Source organism: Topomyia yanbarensis, chromosome 2 (assembly GCF_030247195.1).
Source record: "Topomyia yanbarensis strain Yona2022 chromosome 2, ASM3024719v1, whole genome shotgun sequence".
In the NCBI taxonomy this organism is placed as follows: domain Eukaryota; kingdom Metazoa; phylum Arthropoda; class Insecta; order Diptera; family Culicidae; genus Topomyia; species Topomyia yanbarensis.
The window spans coordinates 178,130,811-178,157,182 of NC_080671.1; the positions used below are offsets into that span (position 1 = coordinate 178,130,811).

General features: G+C 40.0%; 1 protein-coding gene across 5 annotated transcripts in view; it reads left to right on the forward strand.

Annotated features, from left to right (window-relative positions):
* Positions 1-26,372, forward strand: part of LOC131682239 (uncharacterized) — a 205,866-nt gene that overhangs the window by 24,760 nt on the left and 154,734 nt on the right. For 4 of the 5 annotated variants that reach the window (XM_058963594.1, XM_058963591.1, XM_058963595.1 and 1 more), the window contains exon 1: positions 17,134-17,591. The exons of the other annotated variant lie outside the window; for it this stretch is intronic. The gene's annotated coding sequence lies outside the window, so the exon portion shown is untranslated. Of the gene's footprint in view, positions 1-17,133; positions 17,592-26,372 lie in introns of those variants that run through there. 5 annotated transcript variants of the gene reach the window in all.

Genomic DNA, 26,372 nt, shown 5'->3' on the forward strand with positions numbered 1-26,372 from the left:
GAATTGCACCGCATAAAGTACCGCAAGCTACGTTGAACTTCAAGTTCACCTTCAACATTTGCTCCCCTTCATGAATTGATGGTATTACCGGATATTTCGTGTAGTCAACAGCAACACAGTTTGCCTGCATCGTGATATACTTTTGCTTGGCATTAGCACTCATTGTTTGTTCACGTATCACACACTAGGCAGAAGGAATCAATTTTTGCCAAGCGTCGCGCGGATAAATTTGATTACTTGCCCTGCTATTGCAGCGGAGCGATTTCTAGCTTCTGAACTGAGCGAGATGAGAAACCGAAGTGATCTCCGACTTCTTCTCCAAGCTCGGATGCAACTTATACGTAGATCGATAATCGTCGTATTGCACCCGGCGACCGTTTCTCAGTTTCCCATCCCTTGGTATGGTCGCATTACACGCCTTTGTTAGTAGTGCCGTGAACTCGTTCGCATTTAGGTTGAAGAGGATACCCTTAAATTCAAGTTCTTCGACGGACACGTTCCTGTGAAAAATCGCTGTTTTCCATCTTCACTCGTTTATATATCTCCTACATATTCATATTCATGTGTAGTTCATAGTCCTGTTATCAATGCTGTACCAAATCGCTTGGTGGTCGCTGTGGATATATCCTCGCACACTTTTCAGTCCATCTTTCCGGTTACTCCAAGGCTACAAAAATTGACATCGATAATGGATTCCCGGTTCTTCCTGCGGTAAGTGCCGATGATACCATTATTTGTAAGATCTATATTTAGTTTTGCTAGAGCATTCTTGATCGCTGATGGCCAGACAAAGTTCTTTTGATTCCAGCGTCTATCTCGAAAATTTCGCATGTTTCTGGTTCTTGGAATATTTCAGAATTAATGTCTCTTCGAGTTCTTGGAAAACGGCTTATTCGATTTTCACAAGCTTAGCCTTAAATGGAAGGTTTAGTAGCAGATTTTGATCTGATCAAGTTCATAAGAATCGCACATATGGCTGCGGATATACGGTATGAATACTACGATCCCATATGAAATTTTTAAATGTCAAAAACCTTTCGGTAAAGCTCATGTATATTGAATATTGAAACACATATAAATCTCCAGGAGTTTGATTTGAATTCAGATTGTTTCCGTATCGAAATTATTTTCGAATGCAACAATCGATTCTGTCTCTATCGACTGTTGCGTTTAAAATGGAATCGATTCAGAAGTCGGTCTGTATTAGCCTTTCCATGAGATCCCGAGCAAAGTCCAACATCAAAATTACAGCAAATAGACAACATATTTTGATATCAAGCATCAAATTGAAATCTTATTTTGATATCAGTTTAAACTTTTTCAGATATAACATCATATTTTGATCTCATTTTGATGTGCTTACATTTTTAGAAAAAAATGTTTGTTTCTATTTCATCAAATTGATTACTTATTTTGTTATCAATGAAATATTTCACCATCTCAATGAGTTTTCAATTTGCTTTCACTGATAGCATGAATAGTTTTCTGTTTGATGTCATAGTGCAATTTTTCTGCTTTCGATTTTGATCTTTTAACCGTTAAAACGACCAAAATGATAACAACCTGAGCAATCATTCCCTACTACATCACAACATCAAGTTTAGTTCTCAATTTGTTATCAGACCCTGCTCGGGATGTTTGTTTGATAATACACAGATGGGTCCTTCCTTCTGCGACCAGCAAACGTTTCATTTGGTGTTGGACTGGATCGATGATCTCATTTAAACTTCACATTTACCCGAGAATGGTCAAAATAAAAATTATCATGGGATGGTAATTTCTAAAACTACCATAATAGTTTTCAGTTACGAAAAGCAAAACTCTATGGAAGCTATTGTTGTTCTATAAAACGTGACAATTTTTTGAATTCTGGTTAATTCAAAAAAATTATTTGCCCCCTGATTTTTTTCAGCGATTTTGAAGGGGGGGTGACATAATTTTTAAAAAATATTTGTAATGGCCTGTATCTTGAAATTAGTGGAATGGAATCAAAGAATGGTGGAGTAATATTTGGACATATCGCCATCGATGAGCAATGCCATAGAAATTTTTTTTTTATTTCCATTTTATATTTTCAAACATCCCTCTCGCAGATTCATGGGACTGACGGTATTGTAAACATAGATTCAATAGAGTTATCTAAATATAAGGACCTTGGCACTTTTTAGTTTCTATTTTCACCAAGTTTTACTACTAGAGGTTAATTAGTTATCATGTTAATAATCCACCCTTTATTACGACTACTCAGGATTTGATTTATATAAGAAGCCTGCTTCAAGATGTTGATTACGCCTCAATGGTGGTGTATCGCGGAGGCCGGGAGGGCTGATGTGAGCCTATTTTTAGTTCTATATTTGTTCTCTCTTCACCAGCTCACAATCAACAATCAACCAAGAAAGAAATAGATAAATAAGAAAGTGTATGCCGGTTGTGGTGGTTGGCTATTCCAATATTAGTAGCGTTTGAGAAGTACTAATGTATATTTGTCACGTGACGACTGTAATTTTAGCTGTATCCTGCAGCTGGTTAATCTATTACATCTCTCATCTATTGCCTAATCAACATATGTGCGCTGACAAACGAGAAATCCGATGACCTGTAGGACGCGTTTTATGAGAGTCTTGACAAAGCGTATGGAGAGTGCCCAAAGCATGACGTGAAAGTCGTTATCGGAGATGCTAATGCTCAGGTCGGTAGAGAGGACTTTTCCGTCCCATATTCGATAGGGAGAGCCTTCACTCCACTACCAACGACGACGGTCTGCGGCTAGTGAATTTCGCTGCCGCCAGAGAGATGGTCATCAGTAGCACCTCCTTTGCACAAAATAATATCCGAAAGCACGCCTAGAGACACTTAAACGGCGAAATTTGCAACCAGAGATACCATGTTTTGCTGGATGGACGGCATTTCTAGGATGTTATCGATGTGCGGATATTAAGAGGTCGGAGCATTGACTCTGATCACTATCTCGTTGTCAGTAAGTATGATCCGAATACCGCCGAAAGCTAGATGAACGGATTAGTGAAATCAACGTGAGTGGTAAAATCAACGATCTATGTGAATCACTGCATGGAGCGGTGAGCACAACAGCACGAGAAGTGATAGGCACTGCGCAAAGACGACCGAGGGCTGGTTGGTTCGATGTGGATTGTCAGAGGTTGGCTGACGAGAAGAACGTCGACAGAAGCACAATCCTGGTGTCAGCTACCCGACATAACGTGGTACGGTACAAGGAAGCAAGCGCAGCCGATATCCACCATATCCACCAGATAACATCGTGACGTAACTGGGACCTCTAGTTGATATGAGAGAACTCACTCCCTTCTAGCATCTGAACGCACACTAAAAATTTAGTATCAGATTCACGGCCCTAGCGATCATTCAAGAACACACGCGAATATGTGAATGGTACCACGGTCACAAAATCGAATGTATATAATAAAGTTACATACCTACACGCTATCACATGCGAAAAACACGTTAACATACAAACGTTTGAGCTCTTCGCGAACACCTACGCATACCTACGCCTGCGATCTCATAAATTCTTAAAAGCGGTCTCAAGCGGGATGCCCGTGCGCACTTGATTACGAATCGGTCACTTCCGAAAGTCTATACTCGATCCTTGAAGCCTAGGCCCATGCCTTCAGCTGACCGGGAACTGTACCGATATGGGGGAATCCACTCTCTAGTAGAATCTGAACCGTGCCCCGAAAATTAAATGTCATTCTCACGGTTCGTGCGACCTTTCCAGAACACACGCCATACAAACGTTTGAACCCCTCGTGATCACACAAGCAACCTACGCCTGCGATCTCGCAAACATAATAACACCGCCGGTGATCTGTCCTACTGCCTGTGAGTGGGTTACGAAAACGGGAATCGGTATCAGTAGAAATTCTGCTTCCGGGAAACTCTCAGCACCAGCTAAATAGGGTCAGATAAATAGGAATAAGTAGCACCAAGAATGATAAGAAACTCTGGAAGATAGTTGTAAAGACATGTACGTCATTAAGGTAAGCACCTCTGGATCATTTCGCGTCTTGGCAGGTGACGATATTTACAGCAGACCTCAGCAATCTAGATATACCACGACAGTTGGACAGCAAGCACGAAAAAGCAGCAATAGAAATCCACGAACAATTAACAGAAAATAAAAAGAGTAAAAGCTCAAACCCTATTGAAATAATACCTAACAAAGGCTGCGTAAGGATGAGGGCACCTCGGTGATAGGGTGAACGTCTTAGCGCCTATACATTTACAAACGCGGGTTCAATCGCGAACCTACTAACGTCCGCGTACGCGCGATCACTAATCGATGACGTCCGGAAGCCTTTACCCTCAGTCCCAGCAACCTAGGTCTGTCCACTCCCTCCTAGCATCTGAACCACACACTAAAAATTTAGTATGAGATTTATGGTCCGCGCGATCATCCAAGAACACACGTGAATACGCGAATGGTCACACAGTTACAAAATTGAACTTATGCACACGAAGTCAAATACACGCAACAAATACGTTAACATACAGATGCTTGAGCCCTTTTAGATCATCATTTTTTGTGGAATAATTGAAAGACACCCGCGATCTTGCCAATATGATAACACCCTGGTGATAAGGTGAAAGTCGTCTTGGACCATGCATTCAATTGGACGAATTATTAAAAATCAAAAAAAAAATTAAGGAAAAATAACTCATAATACGTTCTATGGCAACATGACCGGGAACACTGGTGATAGGGGTGACTCACTCCCTGTCAGAATCTGAATTGTACACCGAAACCTAAATATCAGAATGGCGGTCGGCGCTACCATCCAAGAACACACGCGTATATGTGAATGACTACACTGTTACAAAGTCGGATGTATACACACGAGCACACGCGACAAACATGTTTACATACAAACGCTTAAGCCCCTCGCGATCCTCCACGCACAACTACTTCTGCAATCGCGCTAACTTTATAACACCCCGACAATAAGGTGAACGCTTTAGTACTTACGAAGGTACAAACGCTGTCTCAAACGCGAATCTACAAACGCCCGTGTTCATGCAATAATGTATCGGTCACGTCCGGAAATATTTACCACCTAGCAACTAAGGTCCATACATTCAGTTGGACCAACTAAAAACAACGTTCACATCCACTAGACAACACGTTCCATGGCGACATGACCGGGAACTCTAGTAGTAGGTAAGAACTCACTTTCTTCTACTATTTGAACCGTACACCGAAAATTAAGGCCGCGCACGATCCGCCAAGAACACGCGCGAATATTCGAGTAGACATAGGGTCATAAAATAGAATTTACACACGGGCAGGTACATACACGTTAGCACACGCAACATACAAACGCACACGCGATCGAACACGTTAACGTGCAAACGCTCGAGCTCCTCGCAATGATGCACGTGCTCGAGCCCTTCGCGATGATCCACGCGCTCGCGAAATCCGTACGCCCGCACATATCTGAACCGTACAATGAATATCACATTCAGAATCACGGCCCGCTGCAGTTGGCCGTACGCAGTGTTTAGTGGGTGACATTTCCCATCTCGTCTGCAGTTGTAGCGAGTAATTCTGAGTTGTAGGGAGCCCTTCCGAGAATGTAGCTGTACACCTCCAGTAGGAAAACCATCGAAACAACACTATTGAAATTAAATTTTGTATTTAATATTGACAACTGTTAGAGCTGATCGACGTGTGTTATTGAAAAAATGTCCAAATATAATGCTTGTTGTTTCTATCCAGTTCACTGCAAATAGTAGTATCTATAACGTAAAATGTAATTAACCGATAAATACTCACGTATAAGCTACTATCTTTTCTAAAAGACTCAACGATCACCCGACACATTGTTATGTTCCAATAGGTCGTGCCGGTTTATCTTTTGAAGACCTCCCTAATTATATTTAATATTTCCTAATGGAGAAAACAAACAAATTTCTTGTGCCATCGAGTGATTCAGCGACTCATTCGTCATCGCGTCGTCATGTGTTTCGCGTGCTAATATGAATTTTTGGGTACAGGGGAAAATATGTTACCAACACTTAACCAAACCAACATAGGACACATCAATCGATCAATTAGCAACAAATTTAACCTCAAACGGTAATGGTTAAAATTAATGATACATACTTTTCGGGTCAATGATGCCAGATATTTATCAGTAAATTAAATCAGTACCTCTAATTAACGATCATTTTTCACATAGCAGCAGAATAGTTATTTTATTCATATATTTAAGAACGAGTTTTTTTTAAGTAGCCTTGTCCATCGGAAAATATTGTTAAAATTCGAGCAGGATCGTAACGCTTGAATCTCTCAGGGCGTCAAAAAAGCATGTCTATTTTATCTATTTAAAACTTTTTGTTTCACTGAATGTTGAACTTTTGTGTCCCCTCATTCAAACAATTTAATTACTACTACTGTTGTTCCGAACTTTGATTAAATGAAGTGTACAATTTACTGCAAGCCTCATAAAAACAGTAAGTTTTGGGGAATGGTCCTTAACTCCGCATATTATTAATATTTTTCATGAACTAATGACAGTTTTTTCACTCTAATATGTGCTAGGATAATGGGCCTGTTTTCACCCTATTAATATTATCGCCCTACTCATATGAAGCCATTGCGTCTCGTCTGCCATCTTTGTTCAACGCAATGGCTTGAATGGAAGAGCGGAAAATGGAGCACTCGAATCAAATTTTCGTTTTGTTTGATACTAGTATTTCACTATTTTCAGCCCCTTTTAATGTTATACTGGTTCTAAGGAACGAAGCAAGTGTATTGAAACCAAGTTATAGGTATTTCATCGATAGAATGTCGAGTAATTTGCGAAATTGTTCGGAACCATCCCTAATAGTGTCAAAGTAGACTCATTTTCCTTTCAAACAATTATAATCAAGACTACGTATGACTGGCAGTAAGACAAAACTTGCCATTTTGCGGTGGCGCATGCTTATTTTACCTCTATACTACACATTTGCTTTGTTTTTTTTGGGTGGAATCAAAAAAATTCTAAATCAATGTAAACAAGCTCTCGGAACTGCCAAAAATGTGAGGTTTACATTTTCATGCAATGCTCCAATCCTTAGCTCACAAATAACCATTAAAATAAACGTCTTCGTTAACAAGTTCGGTGATGTTTCAACATTGTTCCTTCCAACAGTCATGACTTTATTTGTATTCTCAGCTAGTAGTGACGTGCGACACTGTCTGAGGAAATAGGTCAACGACCAAATTTGCCATTTCCAAGAACATATCCGTTCCCATGGCAAAAACTCGCTACCGAAATGGATCCCATCATCATTCGCGGCGAACTCCTTTGTCCCGTTCAAAACTGGCGCACTCCGGGTCTCTCCTCTTGATTCGTCTTACTATTTTTCTTTTTCTTGTTCCAATTCACTTTCGCCTGGCCATCATTAAAATCAAAACTTGAGTTTTTCTCGTCCGTATAGACATAATTTTCCACTATCTTTTACTCACCGCCCCCTCTACTTTGTTGCGCCGCATTGCACCAGAAGCCAGGCAGATTGACTTTGTCTGCCGACAATTTCCACGCTTCTTCCATTCGTTGAACAACAAGTGCAAAGTCGCTTGCTGGCTTTAGATTATCAGAGGCGGAGTGTGGTTGATGATGGCTAAAATGAAGATGGAAATGACAGACTTGGGAGCTACAGTCAGGATCGTATTTGTGTAGGTGTCCCACCTACATGTTATCACTAGTTTTTGATCGCGTTTTCAGTCGAACTTAGCATTCCATCGTACTGCTTGAGTGCTAACTGTATGCTACTCAGCGGCTGTCTTTTTAAAAAGCACCCGATAATGACTATTGCAGAAGCTGTTCAAATAATGTCAGTGCAAACATCATCCATCATGGAACAGTGACTGTAAAACTATAGTCGAGTCTTTCGGATCCCCCCACGTTCAAGTGTATTCACGCGTTGTGGAATGCCCATACAATATTACTGGAGCTGGAGAGTAATATCAATCGGATTAGCTTTCAGCTCCGTAGTGGTGCGTCGTTTGCCAGACACATGGCTAACAAACAATAATAGCTATTTGCATTGAAAATGGAGCGACCGGAGTAACACATGATACCATGGACCGTGTTCGTGTGTAAGGAACACACTCGCCTGTAGTTTCCGGTAGATTGACATTGAAAACATCCGACATTGGTTTTGGTTTCCGTTTTCAGAGGCGTAGTAGGAAATTACCATGCTCCAACACGGGCTCCGATGTGGCGAAGGGCTTGGTTAGTATACCCTTGTAAGCGATTAGCATTTCATATGTTTGTGTTTTTCTAGTTTACAGATCAATATTCACGAGTGACAGGAAGTTTCTGGCGCTCGTGAGAAAAATAAATCGATAAACTCGATTAAATCTGCTTCTGGCTTCTTTTGCCGTGTTAACTTCAATGATGAATAATGCAAATCAAAAGCTTAGTGAAGCAACTTTACTGCATCTATTCATTGAAATATTCGTTTGTAACAATAGAAGTACTTATTTTTAACCCTATAAATGGAAGGTAATAGCTCTGTTATACATCCAACAACCCATTTCAAAAATGTCTGTTCATAACGACACATTGTGAGGTCATTTTACAATAAACTTCGTCCGATTGCATTCACCGAAACGTGTAACATATTAACATCCAAAATGAAAAATAATTAATATGTATTAATTCTAGTGTGTAGGGTGGCTGTCACCTAATTCATCGTAGCACTTCTATTCATACCACCCATTCGAACATATTAGTGATTGCAGTGTCTGCTCGGATGAATAAGGACGCGATGGACTCATCTTTTCGCCTCATTCATCCGCGAGTCAGATTTTTGATTAACTTCTATGGAACGGCTCAAAGATGTTGATACGTATTTAAGCGTATACTAATCACGAAATAGTGCGACATTCTGACTAATCAGATGGATAGGGGCTCGTCTACTCTATTTGGTATGAGCAAAATAATATGTAGGCATCGAAATAATATAAATAGATTTCACCAACGCCACAGTGGCACAGAACTGCGAAAAACTGACTAAAAGTTATTATCTCGCGAGTTTTGCATTTCAACGATGAGGTGTCTTGGAAAAAGTTTCAGTACAAAAAAGCCCGTGCACTTGGCGTTAACATATCAATGATTAATCCACCTAGCAGTAAAATCTGAAATCTATTTTTTCAATAAGTTCATATTCAGGATCTTTGGCAAAATTTAAGAAAATATCATTCCAAAAAACTTTGCTGAAGACACTAGGTGTCTTTTTCTTTTTTTGATTGAAATATGAAACTTTTTTCGTCAAAAAATTTAAAAAACCTTTTTCCGTGAGTTACAACTGATTTGAAATGCTCTACAAAATGATTTATTATATTGAACCATACATGTTTCCTGAATATAAATAAATGCAAATTTTCTGAATAAAAAGTATGAAATATTTAGCGTTCTTGGAGAAATTTACAGATGCATGAATTACATACAAATTACTGCATAATATAGCATATTCTTTGAGATGTAGAAACGGGTTCACGCACCTAAATATTTAAATTTCAAAATGGAATGATTTTTGGATTTTTGGGGTAGCTTGAGTTTAGTTCAAATTCTGCAAAAACTACCAAAAATTAAAAAAAAATTATCTGAAGTCCATTTTAAGATTTAAATCGCTCGGCATGAACTGTACCTTAGTGTGGTCCAGGAGCTTTTACACTAAAGCAATATTACAGTCATTATATCACATAGAAACTTTGGCTATGACTACTTACTCTTTAGTTAAGCTACATTGTGATCAAATTTAGTACTTAACTTGGCGACTTTTAGTACCCACTTATACCATAGTTGAAATAATGTACAAAGTGGGTTTAGGGCCAAGTTCTCTCTAGAGGTGCACTGGGCTTGGCGATGAGCCCTGGTTTGGGACACTTTTGAACTTGGGTGTCCCATGCCAGGACACCTGATCATGACAATATGCCTGATGATCTTTGACAGTCTTTCGCGATCATCCACGCTTACTTATGCCCGTGATCTCACAAACATGATATCACCCTAGCGATAAAGTGAACTGTTTAGCACTTATAAATTTACAAAACGCAGTCTCAAACGTGAACCTACAAATGCCCATGTTAGCGCGATCATGAGTCGGTCACGTCTCGAAGTTTCTGCCCTCGGTTCTAGAAACCTAGGCCCATGCATTCAGTTGGATAAAAAAAATAGACAACATGACCGGGAACGCATTCTCTTCTAGTATCCGAACCGCACACTGGAAATTAAAGGAGTCCCACATCAAATTGAATCACGGAAAACCGTGTATGAAATAACCCATTGGGTATTTTCTCTTGAAAATTTGTGTAGAAGTAGTTTAGAGTATATTGTTTACACTGTATTTTCATAGCTGTCTGTTTTTCGAAAATTGGAAGAAATGCCGCCACCCGAAAAGCAACGTCGCGAATTGATTTTGCGTAAGCACCTGGAAAATCCTCAACTCATCGGGATATCGAAAAACAACTCGGAATCGTGCAGTTAACGGTTAGACATGTAATTCAACGTTACTACCAAAGTCTAAGCATCGAACGAAAGGAGAAATACTGTCAGAATGGATGTTATATTAGTGATCAGGATCACAAGCTTGTAATGGAAGTGTTTAGGCGAAATCCCAAAGCTTCGGTCAGGGATGTGGCCGAAACGTTGAATTATCCAAGTCTTTCGTTCAGAGAGCCAATTCGTCACGAACGGTAACATACGGTGGTAAAGTTTGAAGGCCCGGAAACTGTTCTATTTTTTGACTGATAGTTTGAAAAGGATCGGTCCACTAGGTAATTTTGTAAACAGTTTTTTTTCCGTGATACGGACACCCTTTAAGTATCATTCACGGTCCGCGCGGTCATCCAGGAACACATGCGAATATGCAAATGACCACACGGTTACAGAGTCGAATTTACATACGCGAATAATACATACAAACGCTTGAGCCCTTCGCGAGCAGCAATCACGCATACCAACGCTCGCGATCTCGCAAACTTAGTATAAGAGGTGAAGTGAACGTTTTAGCACTCATAAATTTACAACTTCGGTCTTAAAAGTGAACTTACAAACACCCCTTCTCGTGCGATTTTGAATCGAGTACTTACGCAAGTCTCTACCCTTGGTCCTAGCAACCTAGGTCCATACATTCAGTTGAACCAAAAACAAAAATATAACGGTCATGTCCACTAGACAATAAATTCATCACGACATGGCTGGGAATGTTAGTGATATGGAGGACTTCACTCTCCTCTTCTAGAATCTGAACGGCACACTGAAAATTAAGTATCAAATTCACGGTCCGCACTATCATTCAAAAACACACTCGAATAGGCGAATGACCTCACGATTACAAAAGCGAACTTATACACGCGAAGTCACATACGCGCTTTCACACACGACAAACACGTTAACATACAAACGCTTGAGCCCTTCGCAAAACAAGAATGCAAACCTGCGTCCGCGATCTCGTAAATTTGATAACACCCCGGTTTGATACTATTGAATTTACAAATGCATTCCAAAACGTGAACCTACAAACGCCCGTTCTCTAGCCATCATGAGTCGGTCACGCTCGGAAGTCTACTCTATGCAGACAGTTACGAAATCGAAATTATACACTCGAAGTGGCATACACACTGTCACACGCGACAGGCAAGAGTCCACGTGATTGACCACGTTAACATACAAACGCTCGAGCCCCGCCATGATACACAAAGACGAACACGCTGTCGCGATCTTCCAAGCACAACTACGCGCAAGATTTCGAAAACATAAAAACGCCACGGTGATTTAGTGAACGCCGCCGCTGAGAAAATTTAGATTAGGACGGGAATAACAATTAGCGAATCTCTTTGGGGTATTTATCTTCTGGTCATTGCTCGGTCGCTTCGACAGTAACGACTAAACTTTGTGCACAATATTCTAATAAAAACCGTCGACTTCTGATATGTACTGGAAATTAGTGCAAAGTGTTATAGTGACGACGTAATAATCGAAAGAGATAGTAAACAAAGCGAGGCTCTCAATGTTTCTTACGTCCTAATTTAAATTTTCTCCAGAAATATACCCTCATTCCCAAGTGATCGTAAAGTCCTAACGCCCGCACATCTGAGCCGTGCATCTCAAATCAGAATCACGGCCCGCTGCAATTGGCCTTAAGCAGTGTTTAGTGGGAGACATTTCCTCTCTCGTCTGCAATTGTAGTGAGTGATTCTGACAGGAGTCCCACTGATGGCTCAGTTCTACAGCTTCAGTAAGACAACACCAAAAAAAGTCCAATTCAAGATTTAAATGAGTATAATGGCCATGCAAGAATCAATCGAGATCGATATTTAAGTACGGGTATGGCTATAAACCCGATTTTTCAGATTAATTCCTAGAAAATATACATTAATTCGCAAGTAATTCATGCATTTGCGAATTTCTGCAAAAAAGTTTAATATTTTTAATAACTCACACTTGATCGATTCTATTTCAATTTATTTTGTCGTGTAATTTGGTGTAAAAATATTTCAAATCGTACCTAAGTGAAAAAAAATATTTCGGTTGAATCAGTAATAACATTTTAGTTTCATAACCTAGTGACTATTATATTCACAAAATTTATCTTTCATTGTAATGAATCATCACGACGGCGCCGGTGGTTGAGTGGTAAGCATGACCGCCACTCATTCCAGTTGGTCTGGGCTCAATCCCAGCCGAGGTCGTTGAGATTTTTATGAGGTGAAAAATCTGTGGTCACGTCTTCCTTCGGAAGGGAAGTAAAGCCGTCGGTTTCCGGTCCATGAGTTGATGGATCGATATCTAGTCCAGATAGTGGAGTCACCTCTCTGGCGTCGGTCATGAAGAAGTAGAATCCAACTTCTATACTTACTAACAAATATCCTCCTACCGTGATACTTGTGGAGTGCGCAGTAGTATATTCGGCCTCTAGCAAAAGCAAGTATCGGACGAACCTTCACTTTCCTCTCGCGAACTACGTCAGGGCCTGGCCAGCTCCGGTATTGATCAATAAACAATTTAGGATTACCAGGAGTTGCACATTGAAAGATGTTTCGCTACTCCCAAGCATAACTATCTTCTTATTCCCTGTGCAACTTCAACTAGCCCAGATCGATAACGGAGTAGCGGCCAGGGGTGGTCGGCCCAAGCTTAAGCTCATTTTTAGAAATCAGTTGAAACTCGAGGAATAATTTTTTTTTTTTAATTTGTCCACGAAAAATGTTTCATATTTCAAGTAAAACTAGAAAAAGACAAATTGTGTCTTCGGCAAAGTTTTTTGGAATGATATTTTCTGTAACTCAGCTGTATGACACGTACCCCGGAGCTCCACGATTGCTTGTTTTCAGTTCGTTTATTTGATAGGCACAAATGCGTTAGCTTGTCGGTGTCGATCCACGATTGTGGTTATTCATTTCTAATATTGAACGCATATGCATTCCTACATTTTCGAGAAATCAACTGGACTGCGAACATTCTTACGAATGGACAGGTTTCAAACGCTGGTGTGTTTGGATTAAACCACGCGCTAAAGCTCTCCAGCTTTCTGAAGAAATTCGGCATCGGTTCCCGTTTCTGTTGAAAAACCTACATGTCGTCGGCAAGAAAAAAGGTGGGTTCTTGTAATTTAAAATTCTCGTCATTATAGTAGAGGAGAAAGGTTAGTGGGTCGAGATGGCTTCCTTGCGATAAGCGATATGTAGTGAGAAATGATGCAGATGCGTGGCCCCATCACGAGGCTAAATATTGCAGTGCTTGTAAGGCGGTATATCGAACAATTAACAACCTCGAAAAATGTAATAATAGATACATGATGGATGTCGGTAAATGACACGACAATGCATGGTACTTGGAAAGACAAAACACTGCTGGAGCCTCCGAAAGCCGCTATACTTGCCCATGACCTGTAAAAAGTAAAGGTGGAAATTGCAGCCATTCCGAAAATTCGATAGCACGGCACAGCAGAACGAGAATGTCACGCAGTAAACCCAACTACGGATACCTCATTCAAGTATCACATCTACTGGTAGGCAGCACATGAAATGGGTTTCGTTGGATATTGTATTGATAAGCAGCAGTCACCGTATCTGCGTGTTGATGATGTCGACCAATGGTGTTGTCAAGCAATATGCCATAAAGCTCGACGAATGAATAGAAGATTGGCCAACATGAGATAACCTGAATAAAGTATAACAGTAGGTCCATGAGGCGGTCAGATCAGGAGCCACAAAATGTTGGGTACCACACGTGGAAATCAGCGGCTCGGTCGATGCTGTATTCCAAAAAGCAACGGACAAGAAAAGCCAGCTTAGGAGCCGAACGTTTGCATCGTCTAACTGCAGGGCAGAACAGGGAACGATATAGTGAACTGAGGGCAGCTTCATCGGCGTAAGAAACGTGGTTACGACGAAAAGTTACTCGCTGAGGCAGACGGAAATTTAGCAAGGAACGATGAGCGAAAGTTTTATAATGCGATCAACAATATGTGGAGAAAAAATCAGCCCTTCGTCAGCCATAATTAATGACCGGGAATGGTTACCAGGTGCTAAAAACACTTTGACTTCCTATTGAACGGACAAACGAGTACAGAAAATACCAACATGATTGATGATTGGGAATGATGGAGAAGCTATGGGTCCACTTTCGCTAGACGAAGCGCAAAATGCTATTCGAGAACTGAAAAACGACAAGGCCGTTAGGAAGGAGGGAATATCAACTGAACTTTTAAAAATCGGGAGTGGTCAGCTATACGAAATGATTCACAACTTTGATGGGATCTGGGGCGAACAAGAGATGCCTTTGTACTGGTTGGATAAGATCATTTACCCCAAAGAATGATCATAAACTCGGGTGTAACAACTATTACTGCATAACGATCCTCAATATTTCTCATAAGGTACACTCCTGTGTACTATTTAACCAACTGCACCCAGTGGCGGATCCAGGGGGAGGGACCACCTCCGAAATTTTTTTACTAGTTGAGAAATTTTGAATTAGTTTAAATTTTATATTAGTTTCAAACCAAGGGGTGAGTCGCTTAGCACAAATCGAATTGTGCTCACAAATAAACAGCGTGGTAGCTTGTGCCGCAATGTGCCACGGTGTTCATTAAAACAAAAGCAATGGTTGCTATGACTATTTAACTACACTTTGTTGACAGTTTTTGAGTTGTCAGAAGTGTGCCTCATTGTGCCGCACATTGTGGCAACGAATGAAATGAGCGTGTCTTACTGTGAATCTTAATCTTACATCGTGTTATCGTAGGTGATACAGTGTGTATGGCACATTGTTCTAAGCGACTCGCCCCTTGTTTCAAACCCAAAATCATTCCAAACCAAATTTGACCAACAAACCTGATATTCATTAAATGAACTTATTATGTATTACGAAGTGTACAATGTTCATTTTAAAACCGAAATTTCGGACCCTTCCCGATTTTTTTTTCTGGATCCGCCCCTGATTGCACCCATTGACTTCATACTTTGTCGGCAAATATTAAAGCGGGCTTCGAAAAGGACGACCAACGACGGACTAGATGATGCGACAAATCCTGGTTGACATCCGAGAGTAGAACTTTCTGTTTGTAGGTTTCCAAACGGCGTGTGATTCAGTGAAACGAATCGAACTGTGGAGGATATTACTTGAATATGGTTTTCCGCCAAACTCATTAAGATTATTCGCATGACCCTGTATGGGTCTAAATCCAGCATCAAAATAGCCGGATGCACTCTCTAATCTATTGTTGAACGCAGCGCTTGAAGGTGCGATACGAAAATCTGATGTGCAATGAAGCGGAACAATCATCAAGAAATCTCATGTTCTTCATGTTGTTGTATCCATCGGCAGCTCACTGCATTTGAGTAACCTAGTTGCAGAAATTTGAACGTCAATGACATTGAATCAAGCTCCGGAGGGTTCGATTTTTTTCATTTTGTGTTAATCGGAGCAATGTTATTGATTTTTTTTTTGCGATTCCTGGAAGGGGTATTCTTGTTGTGGTGGTGGGATCTCACGGTTTGGAACCAAGATACGATGCCAGAAACTCTCGCATCCAGGTATTAAACTTTCTTTCTAGCACGACGTGAAGGATTGTTTGCTAACTTACTTACAAACAACTACATTGTCTATTTAATGAGTTGAATTCTAAAATTTCAAGCGTTTATCTTAAAATAACGAGCGGTTCATTACTCACCCCTTGTGAATACAATGGGGTAAAAGAAAGTAATGGAATTATTCCACTTTTTTGCATCCTTGACCATTTCCCGTAGCGCCCTTCACAAGCCATTTATTCAGCATGACTAACTCACTGTTGTTTCACATGCATTTTCCTCATTACTGGCAAACAAAAAACAACCAGTCATTCCAATTTTATTCATTATAGAAACGGTATTCAAAGAGTCCTTTTTTCTTCATTTACCCAAATGACACTTTTTCCTATCAGTGAAAAAGCTCACAGAAAAATATTTCCGTGCCATGTGTCCTCTTCAAAATGATCGACATCTCCGTATTAAACTGTGCCACCCTTCGTCCGCTCAGAAGCTTTGTATCGTGTCTTGTCGTTTTAATATATATAATAAAAATGCTCGTGAAAATACAATTTTCTTTCGCGACATTCGCCATTGCCTCCACCGTGGACTGTACCGACACAAAGGAACCTGGTAACACGCTTTGCTGTCGGCCAACTGGGTAAGGGTCATGTCGGTAGTTTCTTTCGGTTTTTTTTGGGCTCACCAACCACGGTTGCATCTGCAAGGCCAAAGCCGTTTGTGGATGCAAGTAACAGGAAAGAAGGGTCTGAAGCTAACGGAACAAACGACGTAAACGAATTTTCGTTGAGGTGGGGCCGTGTTCTACACGGCCATACATCCTTGCCCATATCCATCCACTGCTCGCCCATTCTTGTTTCATCAGACGAAACTGAGTTTTCCGGGTTTCCTTGTTCATTCAAGCCGCCGCGCCTCGAACCATATCCGACACTGCGAACACATAGACACTACCAGGGATGGACAGGGCGCATGTGCGTTGTTTTGATTGAAAAATTCGTTTTGTTTGGCTTCGTGTTTCGAGCTTTTATGTAATGTGCCAGTCAGGCTACCGACAGTTTGCGTCTGCGAGGCCGCGATACCCGAGGTTCAGTCTTCTAGTTCTAGCGGTGCATTTCGGTCGTGGAGCGTGTTCGGTTCCTCCTTACCATAACTAGGTCGTGTTGTGCTGGGGAAATCATGAATGAACGACGAGGGTACTTAATATGAAAGGACTCTGTCTGTTTTGTTTATCGGCGAATTGGCGAAACAAACGGTGCGAGGGCGCTCCCTTGGTTACGTAAGAACGGTGTTTCCCCTCTGTTTCAATGTAACGGCGTTGAACTGCTGCGGTGGAGAAAAGGATTTCCGCGCTTATCAGCTACGCTAACTACCCTTTTGCTACCGTGTGCTTGAACTTATCTAGCTGGTTCGTGATTTGTAGAGAAAACGCGTGTGCGGGGGAGTTGCTTCCGTGAACTTGATTTATCGTAAACAACGAATTATTACACTTCCTGGCTCGTTTGTTAAGCTCGGGATATTAGCGTGAACGGTGAGTAGGTGGTTTTTCTTTCTTTCATTTCTAGCAGTCCTGTAATCTTCGATGAACAATCGTAAAGTGAACTTTTTCTAATGCAATTTTTTGCTTTGCCAATAGAGATTTGCAATGCTCGATGTGAAAATCGTTCCTTCCTGATTTGGTTGGAAGTGTTATCGTCTTTGTTGCTCCAAGTATCGAAGTTATACGAAAAGGTGTCAAAAACCTTCAATTCATTTATTTGTTAATAAATACCCAAGCAGCGTTTATAATTTTATAGCACACTACAAATGCATTCTAAGTTTTATGAAGGGCTTCAAGAGTGCCATAAAACCTCCATTGTTACTAGGGTAATAATGATATTAGAATATTATATGAATGGGGAGCTGCATTCTTCAAATGCTTTTGAAGCTATTATTATTGGGGAACTATTTATTAGCGCTATGCTGAATTCCGAAATTTCGCTACGGGAGATGGCTTTACCGTGAGGACCCTAAATATTGGCTTTTCACATCAGAAAATCTTATCGACCTCGGCTGGGATTAAACTAATACTAACCGTGCATCGCCTCAAATATATCGAATTTTACACTGACACATACCAGGAAAGAATCATCAGTGCCTCCTAACTAAAACATAAATTAGAAAAAAATATCGTAAAGAAACTTTAGGCTAAAGGAAACAATTATTGCAAATGTTTGAACTGATTGCTGTTAGTAGAAATTTTATTTTCATCTACCATCAAATTCGGTTCGTGACAGTGAAATGTTTGATGTGAAACTATTTATTACCAGTTGTTAGCCTTCGCTGGATAATTTACTGCGAGTGCAATTTTGCAGATGATGTTCTTTCATGTGAATTTATATTTGTTTTGATGGGAAAGCGGAAGTGTAAAGACTCGTTTTGCAAATAATGGGAAAGCGTTCATGTCCTTTATAGTTAAATATTTTTCAGCGTAACGGAATGTAAGTCGTTGCGTTTCAAGATTTTTTCGATGCTGTTAAATTTAACACATGATTAAAGCGACATCTGAATTATTGCGGATAGATGCCCGGAATAAAACAATAATTTTCATTTAATGTAGGAAATTGAAATGGATTTGCAAATGGTGTATTCCGAAACAGTTATACTAAGAATTCATTATGTTCCGTATACACCGGAATCTTGAATCTGACATTATCGTACTCAGCAACGTATATCATGTTGTTAGGTGCAATAAAAGTTTCTTCTTTGCTTTTGCTTTGTCAATAGTTATTTAACTCTTCAGCAAACACTCCACTACTGAAATGACAGGTCGGATTTTGCAGTGTTTAAAGTCCACCGCAGCAGTAAAGGAACGTCGAAAAGAATTCACCGAAATCACCCAATGTCATCTCGATATTTACAATCGTCACGGCCGGAACGAGAAGTACATATTGTGACTGGTTAACTGTAAAGTAGTTCCCTCGTTTGCAGGGCGGATCCGGTTGCCATTTTAGACGTGTGCGTTTTGCTAGCGCTGTAAAACTTTGCACGGCTTCACATGTTAATACTTTGACTGCACTGCGATCAGAAGATATCTTTCCGCTAAGTACAGTGCTGAAAAATGAGCATAAAAGTAGTTTTAAATTTCAGTGATATTTTGCGCATTATCATCGAAAGAAAATGCATAAACTTAGTGTTAGAAATAAAGTTTATTGCACAAGAAAACAATTTTGTGCAATTATTGAGCGAAAGAAAAATATGCTGCCATTGGAAATACCCGATTGTGGGTCACTTTTTGTACCCGATTGTGCTCACCCTGAAAAATCAATACATAAAAGGAATTCCACGAAGATCTGTCCGAAAATCTCCGAAAACGTGACTGACTATCTTATATTCCGATGAAACTTTACAGGTTTCACAGGCATGGAAGACTAAACATTTTCCACAATCAATAAGATTATTTTGACTCAAGGCGTAGACGTTTGTACGTGCATTAAATTCAAAATTATTTTGTTCGATTATCCTATTTTATACAACAAAACTATCTGAGAACGAATTACAGGTCATTTTTCACAAAAACAAAAGCTTATGTTAAAAATTTAAATTGCAAGAAAACCCAAACATTTCTTAAATTTTTTATATTTTATCAAAAACCTAAAGATAAAAGAAACATTTTGAATGTGTGTGATGGAGAACTTATCGGTAAAACAGTTTTTTTTTTCTAACAATAACTTTATACATGTTTTTAAATTTCATACTAACTGACATACAAAACAGTAATTTTATTACAGAATGTAATATAATTTGCTGAATAGTATCGATGTTCACGGGTCAATACATACATTTATGTTTCATTCGCGTTTTCATTTATGGATCTAATTTCAATGGTCGTTATTTTCGCTTGTATACGCGTATTTTACAAACAATCCGGAATGGAGATTCCGACATATTTTCCTTGATTTATAACATTTCGCGCTATCATAACTATTTATTTATATTTCGTGTCGCTCAGAGGTTTTCAACCCAATAAATATTTCGTAGAGAAGAAATAACGAAAATTGTCTGAATACTGTTGCAATGAATAGTGATCCGATGTACGTACTTGAACGGGCATGTTTATAGTAGCACCCGGCTGGGTCGACACGTGAAGCGAACGACAAAAACAGTGACTTGAAACTTGTGAGGATTGTCTGAAGAACAAATGAAACCGATACTTTTATTCCTGATGTGTCGATGAGCCACAGAAGCAAAAAGTACGGTGGTTATTGACTTTCAGTCTTATCCAGTTTCATCATATCAAGCATTTGGAACACAAGAGAAAATAAAAAAAGATTATGTTGCTAAACAACACGTGGATGTTTGTGAGAATCATGGTACGGATACACGATCTAGCATGGCGTACTTATGATATGATCAAATCAAGTCGTAATTTGTGTTCCGATTTCGACCCATCCGTAGCTGACAGACCGTTTTTTAATCCAAAATAAGTTACACTACTTGTAAACGAGTTGTTGGGACTGACGTCCTGGAAATACCGAAGTTCTGGTTTGCCGATAAGATCCTAATGAAATCGAAATGTTGTTGGCTAGAAAGCCAATGTGTCACTAGGCTGTTTTCCCCTTCAGAGCAAATTAGATTAAGCTAAATTTTAACCATTGCCAAACCACTTTCTGCATATATCACAGATCAGTACGTACGTGTCAGTTCTGAGATCAGACGATATATTATAGTAAAGTGCGCAATTACGCATTGGACTTTTTGAAGATTACAAGTGTTCGATTTATTTCCAAAGGGGGCGCTCAAGCTATGAAGAAGCCGAGTGTTTTAGGTCTATCAGTTTAAGTTCTTCTCTTCTGACAACTTTGGAACGGATAATCCATCATCGCATCAGGAAAGTTAGTTCAGTTGAATATCCACTGCACGAAATGCAATTGGATTTAAAGCTGAATTGGTCTGCTCACATTGAGTTCAGAGTCAAAAAGCGTGCATGGCCTTCGGGCAGTGCAGACGAGCTTTTGAAAAGACCTGGGGTGTCAAACCCAAATACATCAATTAGATTTACACGATAATTGTACGTCCAATACTGTCTTACGGATGCCTTGTGTGGTGGGAGAGGGGAGAGGTGGTGATAGTTCAGTCAAAGCTAAACCATCTGCAAAGGATGGCGCTCATGGCGTTGACTAAATATCAAACCATTACACCTCAAACAAGAAGCACTATCATGTGCATACAGACTGCAGGTTACTGGGCTTTGGAACAGTAACCATGTTGATCTTGCTACCAGTCATACACAATTGTGGTCACAAATGCTTACATGGGGTGAAGATATTCTTGCTCCCAGCGATATTACACTCACATGTAGTTTTCCTTACAGGACATTCCATGTGAAGATTCCCTCTCTAGAGGAGTGGCTGTCTGGCTATATTGCTATATGCAAGTGGTCTGTTACACTGACACTCTCTGATGGAGAGACGTGCTGGTGCTGGTGTCTACTGTCGTGAAATGAGATTGGAACAATCTCACATACTAGGTAGACACTGTACTGTATTCCAAGCAGAAATCTTTGCGATTATGTGCGGGGTACAATCGGCCCTTCAACTGAGTTTGTCCGGCCAAGTTATAAACTTCTGTTCCGATAGTCAGGTTGCAATCAAGGCCCTTAGCTCACACAAATCACGGACCAAGCTAGTGATCGCGTGCCGAACCCAAATCGAAGAACTAAGCATTGTCAACACTATCTACCCTTTCTGGTTGCTCGGACATTCCCGTATTACTGGAAATGAATGGGCTGACGAATTGGCTAGGGAAGGTTCAGCGATTGACTTCGTTGGCCCTGAGCCAGCCCTGTCAATTTCGACCAGTTGGAAAAGGGAAAAAATACGATCGTGGGCTTCGTCAGAGCACCGTAATTATTGGAGAAATCTACAAACGTGTCGCCAAACAAAGGCGTTTCTAGAACTACCCGAGTAAACGAAAAGCCCATAATACCCCCATGTTCATGGGGTTTGTCATGGGTGTTTGAAATGGGTTTAACCCATGAAAACACCGTCACCATGGTCCGGTAAATCCCATATAAAATACCATATGTTGGTGTATTTATGGGTTATTGAGACCATTTTATAGTGTCTTGATGGTTGTGAATTTTGGCACGGACCATGTTTAAGGTCTTTTCAAGGGGCTATGTGGTGTTTGAACCCATGAGTATTTGCTCGGGTATCGTGCCCAGTGATTTCGAAAAATTACATTTTTCGAAGCTCCACTGCGGCATGCTGACCAGGGCCTAAACCGGCCACTGCAAACTCAATTATCACATGGCAACTATTCAGCGCGCTGAGTCTTTTTCATGTGATCTTTGTGAATCCGATTATGGAGTCTCATATCATCTGATATGCAACTGTCCAGTAGTAGCGCAATTGCAATTTCAAGTTTTCGGCAGTCCTCACATAAAAGACACCATGTTTGGACGACTGAAACTCAGAGACATACTAAAGTTTCTTATCCAATGTGGTAAAGAGCTTTGGGCTTACACGCAGGCGAGTTGAACTACTTGCGGGATTAACTTATCTGCTGTTTGTTTTTGTTTTTGTGCTGTTATTTTCCCACCCTTCTAATTCTACTTCCCCACACCTTCTTCTCCTTTCCTTCCGCTCAGGAAATTATGAAAACATACGGCAAGGCTGCTTTTTCTGCTTTTCTTCTAACAGTTCCCAATTATGAAATTATGGTACAAGTAATAATATCAACAACATAAAACTAAATTTCAGAATACTAGCGCCACCTTTTATACACAGTCCCATACCCTCATGCTGTATGTGACGACAATCTCAATCAAAAATATGTTTAAAATGATCGTTTAAACTGTTGAGAGAAAGTTATGGCTGTTAGTCTTGCCTGAGAGTACAAGAAGGAAGAACAACAAAAGAGAATCCAATGACCCCCAGGTAGCGAGAAAACAAATGATTTCCCTCTAAGAAAAATAGTCTGTTTGCAATTACGTCAACGATAAAATTCGTATTTTTTTGGAGTGTGACAGACACTAAATTTCATTTTTTTTTAATTTTAATTTTCATATATTTTAAATATATGAAAGATCCACGACTACATCGAGCTAGCGCAATGAGCCGTATCAATTAAAAGAAATATTGAAAAAACTCGACTTTAGCTACACTAATTTCGGGTATTTGGTAAATCGTAAAGCAAACAGGAATAACTAATAATGATAACCTGAATAGGGGTCAAGGAGGAATGAACACTAAAAAAATAAAATCACTAAATAAAAGAAATAAAATGCGATATAAATTTCATTCTCGGTGCTTGAGACTAACCGAAAAGCGACAATGTGAAAGTGAAGAATCAATCAAAGCAAACAGAGAATTGATGAGTTTCTACTAGTTGTATCTTGGATGCGTAGAGAAGTGGTTATTGTGAAACTGTGAGGAATGTATGATGACGTCATCACAATATCTTGTTGGTGAAGTGGCCAACATACTCAACTAATGACTGGAAGAACGGAAATTAGAGTACCTCTCGAGTGTGTATCTCAGTGTTTGCAGTAAAGGTTGAGTTCTAAATGCGTGATTTCAAATATCGCACCTTGCATCAGTCTTGTACGCTGCGAAGTCTGTCGAAACAGTAGTAGCAGTTTCAAATGCAGTATACGAATAACACCAGTAATATTTTCATTTTCTAATTAAAACTTCCTCGCCAATTGGATTCATCTCATTGCTTTACAAATATATGCTCAACTACATCAAACGACTCATAAAAGTTTTTCTAGTAACTTTAGTTTTACTTCAAAAACTGCTGCAGCTGATTTATAACATCTAATCATCCCAGTAGTATGAAGCTAATATTTTATGAAGAGTTATTTGTAATCCACTGTCCAAAACATTCGGATCAAAGCATATGCAGTATAAACACCGTTCTGCCACAGAAGCACCTGACTCTGAACGGTTTTCGTAAGAATTGATTTTTTCTGCGGTTGGACAATTTTCGGCATTTCACCAGCTCACGACCACCGAACAAGGACTGTGGTTGACCGTCAAGAATTCCTCGCCATGGGACCATAAATAATACTGGACAGCTGCTGCATTTTTCGACCATTGCATTCGACCTTTTGTTTTACACTGGTGTTGATTGTGTGTTCCTTCCTGTCGATTGTTTAAACCCTCCTGAGGAGCAATACCACGGTTCATAAGCTGGTCGTTTCATTTTGGGCAACAATGTAAAAGCACGTTGCATGTTTTCATACACTTTTTTTTTCGTTGTCTATAGGTATTGTACAGTTGTACAGCGGCTGACCTGACCGAGTGTGTTTGTCCAAATCAATATTTTACCTTGGAGTTCGCTGGTAAAAACTGATTTTTTTCGGTTCTGATTTTCCACGGAAACGGTTCGGTCACCCCGACGTCCATAGCGGCGCGTGATCGGTTACCGTATGCACTGTGTCTGATGGCTGGCAACTAGAATGCACATGTTCAGTGTTGTTGTTTGCAATACAATAGTTTCATCGTCAAGGATAATAATAGAGCTGGATGTGACATTTCGGATTGAAAAGAAAACCACTATTGGGAATCGTAAAATCAAACGCCTAATAGAGATCTCTGCATGAAATCGAGAATTTTCAATTCTTGTCACTGTCCGATTTTTTCGGAGCTATGTGAATCCAGTTCAACTGATACCTCAACAATAAACTGCGGTACTTCCGTTCCTCTGAATTGTGTTAAACATGCAATACGAACACCAAGTAAATCGGAAACGTTAGCGACCGACCGCGCGTTCCGAAAACCAAGGTCGGAAAAAATTTGTTTGGTTTCGATCAATTGTTGGTTACATTTTTCTCGTTTCTGCTGCTGATACCGCTGCTACTATAATGGTACTACCTACTACTACTACTACTACTACTACTGCATGATTGTTTATTATTTCCCTTTTCATTGACCTTCTTCGATTCTCGCACACCTCGTGATTGTTTTTTTTTCGGGCGTTTGTCGATCGCCGAACCAATGCTGCCCGTTAATTAGTCGGTTCACTGATTTGGTATGTTTAATGTGCAGCAATAGCAATAATTGGATTTTCTCGCTAGGTGGTTGGCGTCAGGGTGCTGTGTTTACGACGTCTTGAATAAATTAGTTTCGTCGGGAATTTGAAACTGTGCTGTGTGTCCGATTGATTTAGACTGCGACCCTTAAAATACGATTTTTTCTGCACCATGCCAAATGTGTGCGAACTACTGCTTTTGAGCTACTATACTGTTCGATAGAAACTAGTGACATGAGTTTGATGAAAATGGAAAAATCAGAAAATAGAACTGACTTCATATAAATTTTGCAGTGAATATGTAAAACCCAGCTTCGAAGATGCCAGGAAGAAAGGATGTATTTTGTCGTACAATTATCAGGAGGAAGAGGTTAACCGCAAACGACAACGGCATAACATTAATCAATCTCTCTTTGGTCAGAAGAATTGTTCTAGTTATTTAGCACGAAGGAATATTCAGAAGACCAGAAGACAATGGTGCTATTCTGATTTTATCAATTGTATGTGTATACGGATCTGCACTGGCTGCATTCGATCTCTCTCTCTCTCTCTCTCTCTCTCTCTCTCTCTCTCTCTCTCTCTCTCTCTCTCTCTCTCTCTCTCTCTCTCTCTCTCTCTCTCTCTCTTGTACTGGCCAAGATAAAGCGGCTGTGCGCTTTATCAAATTTTATAGGGTGGTATATCTCGTCTATCTGTAAAATTAGAAATCATCCAGCTTCATCAACTTGTCGGGAGTGCACCGAGGTAGCAATCTAGGACCATTGCTTTTTTGTTGTTTTTCAATGACATTTGACATGTTATATCTCCAGGGTGTAAACTTATCTACGCTGATGATTTCAAACTAGTTCTCATTGTGCGGTCGATAGAAGATTGCATGGAACTACAGCGACACTTAGATGCTTTTTGTAAATGGTGTAACCGCAACTTGCTGTCTCTTAGCGTGTCCAAGTGTTCCATAATATCTTTTTCACACAGAAAAAAATCCAATATTCTGGAACTACTCCATCTCAGGGAAATCGCTAGAGAGAATGACGGTTATCAACTGACTTATAACTGACATTCAGAAATCATTACTCTCATGTTATAGCACAGGCAAATAGAAATCTCGGCTTCATTATAAGAATCGCCAAAGAGTTCACTGATACAGATTGTTTGCGGGCACTCTATTTTGCACTTGTTCGATATGTCCTAGAAGTATCAGTACCCATTTGGTGCCCTTATACGAGCATTTGGGTCAACCGAATAGAAGCAGTGCAGGCAAGATCCCTCGGTTTTTCTCTGCGGAACACATTTA